The following is a 9,312-nucleotide window of genomic DNA, read 5'->3' as shown; positions in this document are numbered from 1 at the left end:
AATGCTTGTCAGGATTTTCCCTATCTCTTAAAAGCTCTGTGTCCGCTGTTTGAAGGAGCACACCGAATTTGCAGGTAGGTGAAGAATCTGTGGACAATGAGATCGATCAAGTCCATTTATGAGTTAGTTTTATTAGATTAGATCACACATACATGTATTACAACTAATTTATCTTTTGGATTATTGTAAAACCTTTACCGAGAATGTAACTTACATTTTTTATTATCAATAAAAAAAATATTTCTGAACATATGTGGGTATAAGTTGAATCGTGTATTTAATTTATTTATATCCATCATTTATATGTCAAAAATATGTGTTGTGACTTGAAAAATAACAACACCAAACAAGTGTCAACATATAGTTTTTATTAAACAAAAATAGTATTTTAACTATATATCATAAATTTGCCTAGCAGTAAAAGTTAAAAAATTAACTAAGAGGTCATGGATTTGATCCATGGTGACCACTAACTTCATGAATACATTTTAATCTTTTTTTTTTCTAGCTACTGTATTGGTATGTTATTATTTTTTACGTTAAACTATAGAAAATATTCTTTTGAAATTTTGTATTTTATTTTAAAATTATCTCTAGATTTTCAAAATTTTCATTAATACCCTTTTAACTTAGATGTGTCGATTCTTTTACATGTTAGTTTTTTTTATAAATTTGTGTTAGAAGTTTAAAAAATCTCTTTAATATTTTTCTCATTTCTCATCTATTTTTTTTCCTTCACCTTTTTTGTACTATCTTGATATATTCTCTTCTTCTGGTACACTTTAATCTCCCTTTTTTTTTCTCTAAAGTCTGTATAAAACTTTTCTCAATTCTCCTCTTTTCCACGTCTTCTAAAATGTCATAATTTAAAATAAATCGAAACCTTTCTCACATTTATATACACATCTGAACCATAAAAATAAATAAGAAAGTGACTATTGAATTGAAAAAAAAGAAACAAGATTCAAAACAACTCATTTGTGTACATGCATATGCATATATATGTATATGTTTAGTTTAATAAATATTTTGCTTGCAGTTATTTTCTTCTTCTTCTTTTTTTTTTTCTTTTTTGTTAATAATCTCAACAAGTTTACAAGGTGAATAATTGGCTCAACCACATTATAAAGGTACTGAATAATAAACCCCAAATCCAACACATATTGGTTAGGAATTAAAGATGAATAGAGGTGTCAGTACTCCTTCTCTAGCCTCCTTCTTCAACACACTCAAGATGAAAGCTTCATGAGAATAGAAACGGTCGTTCGGATTCTGAGGAATCCTTTTGTTTTAACTAAATTAGTCAAGAGAGATGAACCTACACCACATATGCATAACAATCGAATTCACTTTTAGGACAAATTAGGAGTGAAATGTTTAAACTACCCTTATCTAATTTTACATTCTCTTCTCTTCGAAGTTAAGAAAATAGTAATAATAAACATTTCATGTTCTTCTCCTCCTCTCGAAATTTTTCAACTTTCTCGCGCGCTTCTATTCCAATGTCGTTCATTGCTCCATCATAGTCTTCGCGTACTTCTCCTTTTCCTCAAAATATTTGAACTTTTCTGCGCGCTTCTACTCCAGTGTCATTTGTCGCTCTATTGCAGTCTTTGCGTCCGCTTCTACTCCAATGTCATTCTTTGCTTCTCCGGTCCCATTCGTCGCTCCGTTGCAGTTTTCGTGTTCTTCTCCTCTTCCTCAAAATATTTGAACTCTCTAGTGCGTTTCTACTCCGGTGTCATTCATCGCTCCATTGCAGTTTTCGTTGGGACCTAAACGTCTCACGGTGAATGTTCAGTTTTTGTTGATTCGTTGAACGTTGTCTCTTACGATCAACGTTCACCATTGCAGTTTTAGTTTTTGTTGGGACATTAACGTTTATTGTTTTCTTGTGGCAGTTGAAACCTCTCCTCGCGACTTTTCTTCGTCAAATTTCAATAGATGATTTCCTCTTCTATGTACTATTTTTATAAATTTATATAAATATGTGACAGTTGTTGGGTGTTTATTGTTGGGAAATTGAAACTAGTTAGCATTCAATAGGATCTTTTGTAAATTGAAACTAGGTAGCATTGAATAGGATCAATTTCTTTACTAAAGGTGGAAGATATGAAGTTGTAGTTTGGACTATATGTGTTGAATCTTTTGAATGGTAGGCTTCCCTCTTACTAGTAATCTTATAAACTTGTTGTTGGATAAGCTTGATCTTGATTCCACTAAAGCTAATTGAACTTTCCTTTAATCCCTTCTAGCCTATGATTTTATGGATTGGTCTTTCTTTTTGCTTGAATTGCCTCATCATAATATGTCAGTAGTTTTGCACTCCTTGGACATTTCAATGCCAATTTATCCTATAAGTTGCAACATTATTTTAGAGCTTCTGAAAGAGACGTTAAGCAACCTTATTAACCTTATTAGTAGAAATTTTGTTACATGTTCTTAGTATTTACTTGGATGAGAAAGATTCTTTAAAGAAAAATGCAACGTTTATATATGTCTAAGAATCATTCAAGGTGTTACAATATATGTTTAGAAGTGCAAGCAATTCGGTTTAGTAAGCCTCTTATATACTTATGTCATTATGAGTTTCAAAATGAAATTGCTAACATTCCTAAGTCATTTAGAGTGATTCTATGTGTGTTTAGTAAGTTTATTAGGCTCTTATGTTTTATCTCGCACATTTCAAAATTTCACTACGAGTTACAAAATAAAATTGCTACTCTTCCTAAGTCATTTAGAGCAATTCTATGCATGTTTAGTAAGTTTATTAGGCTTTTATATTTTACCTCGCACACTTCAAAATTTCAGTATGAGTTTCAAAATTTCAGTATGAGTTTCAAAATTTTCTACCCTTTCTAAGCCATTTAGAGTGATTTTATGCATGTTTAGTAAGTTTATTAGACCCTTATATATTATCTTGCACGTATCTCGCATCTATCTCGCACATTTCAAACTTTCACTATGGGTTTCAAAATGAAATTGCTACCTCCTTAAGTCATTTAGAGTGATCCTATACATGTTTAGTAAGTCTTAGGCCCTTATATTTGCATGCATGTTTAGAGAGTCTCTTATGCAATTATATTTTATTTGTTCCTTTTTTGTTCGGGCTTCAGTTATGACATCAACATCAACTGAGGAACTCATGTACAAGATTGATCTTTCTCATCATTTCTAGGTTTTAGTTAGTTCTTTGTCTCATTTAGAAAATACAACAAGTAATATTAAGGCTAAACTAAAACTAGATCAGTTAACCTTATTTAGGAAAACAAAGTTTGGCCACTTTTTTATCTTAATATTGTCTTTAATAAGTCATCCATCCACTACTTATTGTTAAGGGAGGTGGAAGATGAGGGGAAGGATCATATAAGTTTTTTGCTAGGGGAGTTGTGTGTACTTTTGGGTGGGAGAGAGTTTAACATCGTAATGAGTTTATGGGGTCCTAAAATGGAGTCTATTCAGTTGTTTAGGAATATTAGATTGTTGGACAAGTTCTTCAAAGACAAAAAGTCTATTTATGTAAGCAACTTAGTGGACATACTTTTGGAATACGAGGGAGATGACGATGACATGATTAAATTAGCTTTGGTGTACTTTATAGAGCTATCTTTTTTAGGAAAAAATAAGCAAACCAAAGTGGACAGGAATTTTTTAAAAATTGCATATGATTGGAACACATTTAACAATTATGATTGGGGAATGATTGTTTTTGGATGCCTGCTTAATGCCTTAAAAAGAGCCTTGGACATGCAACAAGTCAAGGGAAAGAAGAAGTGAACTAAGACAAAATATACTATCATGGGATTTTCGCATGCATATATGCTATATATATATATATATATATATATATATATATATATATATATATATATATATATATATATATATATATATATATATATATATATCCCAAGGCACTTCCTAAACTTGTTTGGGCATATGAGTCCCAACTATCATTAGATGTGGTGTAGATAAATTAAAAAATGATGTCATACCACGAATGTTGAGGTGGGTGTGCCAACTATCACCGAAGTCCCATGTCCAACTGAGTCAAGTGTTTGACTCGCCAATGGTAAGTAGCAACCAATAGTAACTAAATTAAGGAATGCATGACTTTGTGTCTTTTTTTTTTACCTAAATACATTTGCATTTTCACTTTCTAGTGCATAGTTAAGGTGGCCATTGAGATGACACCTGAAGAGGAGCAGTTGAGAATTTCTTCAGGCAAACTTTGTGACAAACTCACTCGTCTAACATTGTTCCTGCGAAGAACGGTGGTTCAAAAAGAGCAAGAGAAGTTAGTAATGACGAAGGTGACTTAAAGAAGAGTAAGAAAAAGAAGTTGAAGTCTAAGATGAAAGAGGTTGTTCAGAAACTCCAGGATCGAGTAACAGTTGTTCAAAATGAACTTACAAGTCTAAAATCAAATGTTCAAGAATTGAAGGTCATGATGTCCACCATATTAAAAACACATTGAACTTAAAAAAAAAATGTTAGGAATCAAAGTCTTGCTTTGAGAAACTGTTAATGCTCCTTTGATCTTTGTATTGAGTTTAGTTGTTTGATACTTGGTAAATTTCTCATATGTTAAGTTCCATGTTCTAGCTAATTTTATTGCTTAGTTTCTAAAATTATCCTTACTAATACGTTTTTCCATTGCCAAGACACTTAATCTCATTGACAAATCTCTCTTCCAAAAAAATATTTGTCCTACATCCAACTCCTCACTTCTAGAGCTTTCTTCAGACCAATCACTCCTTTTTATCTTCAACCTTCGGCTAGAGGAGTTGTAGTGAACTTTAGCGTTTCCTTTGCAATCTTTTGTAGAAGCATCTCTATGTTGTGGGATGTCAAGCGATTCATTGGTCATCTCAACTGACTCCCATGTAAAAGTATCATCTTTTTAATCATATGACTCATATGACTTTCATATAGCTAAAGTAGTCCGTATCGTGTTATCATGCACACGAGCCAACTTGAACTTCACCAATATAACTTTCATTCCCATCTAATGTATCCATTGCAATTGGAGAATGAGAGTTTAAGTTACGAAATTGGTTGCTCCCATATATGAAATTGCAATCTTTGTTTAACATTTTCTCGCTTTGAATGCTTCTAGGCTCCGTATAGGGGGACCTCCAATAGATTTTCACTAAAAATATAAAACTTCAAATCACAATAATTGCTTAATTCAAATGGAGAAGCTTCGTTTTCCACTTTTATCTCATATATGCATCTTATCGTTATGTCAACTCTATAGGATCAACTTTTGCAAGGTCAAATAATTCTACCTGTAAATATTTGTGTGTTATTTATTTATTGACAACAATGGCTTTTAACATACCTCCTTCATATTTTCTTCGCCCCTCATCCCATGCACCACCTTAACGCACTAAAATCCAAACATGTGACATCCTTAAACCACCTTAAACTTTTTAGTTCCTACAAAATTTGATTTAAAGCTAGAAGTTGACATATCACATAAAAAAATTAAGTGTATGACTTATTTTGCGAGATTAAAAAACAGTCGCTAAAAACTAAATAAAACATACATAGTCGCACCATAAATAAGTATATGACTAATTCAGCCTTGGACATTTAAAGTTTGGCAGTTGCAAGATGTTTATGAGATTGCAACATACAAAAACAGTAGTTAAAAGCACCCTAAATCACATAAGAACGAATATATAATTCATTTTCATTTGAACTTAAGAATTTGCGAGATGTTTGCGAGATGAAAAAGAAAAACAAAATAACTTGCTGACATTCTTTAAAACAACTTTAAATCAACTTGAAACAATTAAAAATTATATTAGGTTTATACACTTAAAATTAACATATTATATGTGTATATATATATATATAACACAACATAGTATGAAGGAAAAAATAACAAAAAAACTAAAAACCTAAAACCTTTTTCAGGTTTATTAAAACACAACACAGTCCGTGAAACGTTCACTAGAGGAGAGGGTGAACGGCACCAAAGTAGAAGCGGAAAAGTTCACAACTTTTTCACATAGGAGAAGAACGTGCGAATGTGTTTTTCCTTCTTCTTTGCGTATTGTTTTACGTTGAAGAGAATGGGTAAAATATTTAAGGGTAATTTAGACATTTCACTCTCAATTTGTCCTAAAAGTCAAATATTTCAAAATCAATTCCAAAATTCACTTATTCCTCTATTTTTGGCATATTTTTGGCAAATTTCCATCTTTTTTTTTCTTTTAAATTTGGTGTAGCTTAGCTTTTCAATTGTGCATTAAAAAAAATTGGACATTCATTGTTTGTTGACTTGAAACTTTTATTATTATAAAAAAAATGACTTTATAGGGATTTTCAAACGAAAACATTAATCATAAAAAAATATATTATTTATATACCAAAAAAAAAGAAAACGATACTGATCCCAGATACTCACAACATATGAATTCATCTCAACATCTCAAACACAAGCATGTAAACTCAAACAAAACAACTTCTTACCCTAAACACATACATATATGAACTCCATAAATATATAAACATCAACGGTCATACATCATATCTCAACACAAGGTCCCAAACAACTACATTCTATTAGAGTAATCGAAGTACTTCTAACTCTTTAACATACAACTTTAGTTAATCTAACCATATACAGTAATATAGTTCTAGTTAGGTAGAACTTGTTAATTAATTAGTTAGATATCAACTTAACTTAAATCATATCCCAAAACAAGTTCATATAAGCATTCTTCAATCTTCAGCTTCTTAAATATGGATCAAATACTAATCACTAGTTTATGGTTAATTGAATAAGTTATATATTCCCTTCCCATCACAATTTCTTGATTCTCCAATGGGTTATTTTGTGTTTTTACTTTTTTATTTTCCAAATTCTCATGTGCTTTTTAAAACAAACAAAAAGAAAATGTTTTTTTAAAAAGGAAAAGCTCTGTACGTGCAGAGCAATTCCAAAAGAAAAGAAATAAATAAAAAAAAGGAGAAAACATGTTCTACTGTTTGTTGGTAATATGAGAGAACAGATATTTAAATATTGAAGTAGGAATTGATACACATTATTAGGATCATTTAGAGACACCCACATAAGAAAAATATAACAATAATACTATATATAAAGATTCCATTTGCCAAGTTGCAGGAAACAACTAAATATGTTCCCTAAATAAAGTTGGATCTCATGGTGCCCATCAAAAAAAAAAAAAACTAGAGATATGTCGCATATGCCTATTTGTTGAGGAGGTGGTCGATCTTGAGTTTTTTAATCTTCGTGTTCATAAATTCTTTAATCAAATAGGAGTGCGTTTGCTTCTCAACTCAAACTAATCTCACAACATCACTTGATCTAATTTGATAATAATTTCATTTTCATTCTTTTGTTTTTCAAATTTATGTTTTTCAATTAATTTTACAAGATAATTTTATGGGTGAAGGTGATTTTTATAAATTTAATTTTTGAAAAGAAAAAAATTACAATATATATTTTGATAAAAAAAAAATATTTTAGCACATTCATAAAAAAACTTGTAAAATTTCAATATTTTATGTGGGTAATGATTTGCCATTAGATGGTGTATTTCAAGTTTAAATCGGATTTTTATGTATGGATTACTTTGTTATTTTTATGAGATTAAAATAGAGTAATTGTTTGAAGGGATTTTTTTTTACATCTATTCAAAATTTTACTATTAGTGGTAATAGATGTTTAATTATTAGCGTCCATCATTTTATAAAAACAAATTTGTTATATTTATAAATATTCAATTTATTTTGTTGTATTTAAAAACTAAAATATATAATATATAATATATTATACATTTGGAACAACTATTTAAACTACTATTTTCTTTTTCTGTGTGTGGGTGTTTTTATCCCTTGTCTATTCACAATAAAGTGTAATATTTTATTTTTTAAGAAAATTGATTTGACAGGTAAAAGTGTAATGTGTTTTAATTATTGTTTTGAAATCATAAAATGTATTAAGAAATAAATTAAAATCTACATGGACGGACAGTGGTAAGAAATTTGGCCAATAATTAAATTGTCATGTGACAAATGTTGTTATAATTATATTTTCATTCAATTTTGATAATTAAGTTTACTTATCCTAATCCAACCAAATTAAGCCCAAATCTAATAAACATATAGGCCCAAGCTCAAGCCCAAGAAATAGATGGATCATGAAATTTTTCTATAAATAGAGACATTTGCCACTTATTTGTGGAACAAGCAAATAGGCTCAATCCACCTAAACTCATGAAATTTCTCTATAAATACTTTGGTTGAATTGAAATTCAAGATGTACAAGTTCGTGTCAACACTTCATAAGGATTTAGCTTGAAAAGAAGAACATGCTCATGAAAGTCCTTGAAGAAAGGGATAATGAGATTGCATCTCTCAAGAATCGTGATGTTGTTGAATCAAGTCATACATATGACAAATCGTGATGTTGTTGAATCAAGCCATACATATGACAAAAGAAAGACAATTGTACAAGAAAACCTAAACCTTACATCGTTGTCTGTTCGGAGGAGATGATTGCAAACTCCAAAAAAGCTGGAAACTCCTTGCAAAATATGGTGGACCAAAACTCAATATGGTGGACCAAAACTCAAAGGCATTAGTGAGGGCAAACTGTAAAGGCATTAGTGAGGGCATTAGACTGCTTATGTGCATCCTACGATCACACGAGACTACTGTTATGATGTAGGGTACTCTTCCCTCTTCCGATGCGATCGTCATTCTTCAAAAAATTTCTTCAAGTTAGTTTTAAGGATTTAAAATGAGTTTTAGTTAAGAACATGTTGTTTTATTTTTTAAATAAACAGTACTTTAAAAATTTTATTTGGTTTAGAATAGGGTCTTTGATACGATTGTTTTAAATAAATTTTATCTATTTACTTCGACTTTTCTGGGTCGTTACAAAAATGAAGAAAGAAAAAAACCAAAATATGAGAAAGAAAAGAAAAGAAAAATAGAAAAGAGAAAAAAGAAAAAGAAGGAATCATATTTTTATAAAAAAATGTTTTTTCTTATTTTCTTTTCTTCAGCAGCTCTCTCTCTCTTCTCCCATTCCCGCTTTCCTTTTCTTCTCTTTCTTTTCAATTCATTATTGTGTGGATCACAGAAACAGTGCATAATAGTCATTTATTTTAAAAAATCCCTTATTCTTCTCTATTTATAGAAAAAATGGGAAATCAAATCTTCCAACCTTCTCAACAAACACGGTACGTAGTTAGATAGAAATTGAATTTTTAGGGGAGAATTCCTCCCTCTTCTCCTATTCTCTTTTTTCATTCCAAACAAAACAAA

The sequence above is a fragment of the Cucumis sativus genome, chromosome 3, assembly GCF_000004075.3.
Source record: "Cucumis sativus cultivar 9930 chromosome 3, Cucumber_9930_V3, whole genome shotgun sequence".
Lineage (NCBI taxonomy): Eukaryota > Viridiplantae > Streptophyta > Magnoliopsida > Cucurbitales > Cucurbitaceae > Cucumis > Cucumis sativus.
Note: the sequence above shows the minus strand (reverse complement) of the source record.